At 38.6% G+C, this 940-nt stretch overlaps 1 non-coding gene across 1 annotated transcript; it reads right to left on the bottom strand.

Annotated features, from left to right (window-relative positions):
* Positions 1-522: 522 nt before the first annotated feature.
* On the bottom strand, positions 523-629 carry LOC128032984 (small nucleolar RNA R71). The gene has a single exon (XR_008189321.1). It is a non-coding gene; the product is annotated as a small nucleolar RNA R71 (small nucleolar RNA).
* Between the last annotated feature and the right edge of the window lie 311 nt (positions 630-940).

The raw sequence follows: 940 nt of genomic DNA, 5'->3' as shown, positions 1-940 counted from the left end.
ATTGAGAGTACATCGCGCAGAAACTATAAAAAAGCAAGGCAGAGTCGACAGAGTATAGCAGATGAGCAAGAGGACATTATTATTATTGAAGAGATGGATGATAATTAGAATAATCAACTGCCTTCTGCGGTTGCTGCAAATTCGAATCTTGCTCATCGTACTATGTATAATTATGCCAAGCCCACTCTAACTGGGGTTGAATCGAGTATTGTGAGACCCACTATTGCTACAAATAACTTCAAACTGAAGTCGAACACTATTCAGATGGTACAACAATTTGTTCAATTCGATGGTTTGCAAAATGAAGATCCAAATACTCAATTGGCTAAATTTCTGGAAGTCTGTGATATTTTCAAGATAAATGGCGTTTTTGACGACACCATTCGCCTACGGTTGTTCCCCTTCTCGTTGAGGAACAAAGCTAAATAGTGGTTGAATTCTTTATCACGAGGTTCTATCACTTCATGGGATCAAATGACCGAAAAATTCTTATTGAAGTACTTCCCACCTGTTAAGACAAGTAAGTTGAGGAATGATATCTCTTCCTTCGTTTAGATTAACTTAAAACCCCTATATGATACATGGGGGAGGTATAAGGACTTATTGAGACGGTGCCCTCACCATGGGTTACCTCTATGGCTACAGGTTCAAACCCTCTACAACAGTTTGAATCCCTCAACTAGGCAATTGATCGATGCAACAGCCGATGGAACTCTGAACAATAAAACACCTGAAGTGGCTTATGAATTTATAGAGGAGATGACACTGAATAATTATCAGTGGCAAGTCATGAGGACAAAGTAGGTGAAAGCAACCAATGTTTTTAACTTAGATGTGGTCACTATGTTATCGAATCAGGTGGAACTTTTAAATAAGAAAATTGATGGCTTATGTGTTTCTACATAAGTACATCCAGTGATGCAGTGCGATACAAATGGAG

Source organism: Gossypium raimondii, chromosome 9 (assembly GCF_025698545.1).
Source record: "Gossypium raimondii isolate GPD5lz chromosome 9, ASM2569854v1, whole genome shotgun sequence".
Lineage (NCBI taxonomy): Eukaryota > Viridiplantae > Streptophyta > Magnoliopsida > Malvales > Malvaceae > Gossypium > Gossypium raimondii.
Note: the sequence above shows the minus strand (reverse complement) of the source record. Positions and strands in the feature narration are given on the sequence as shown.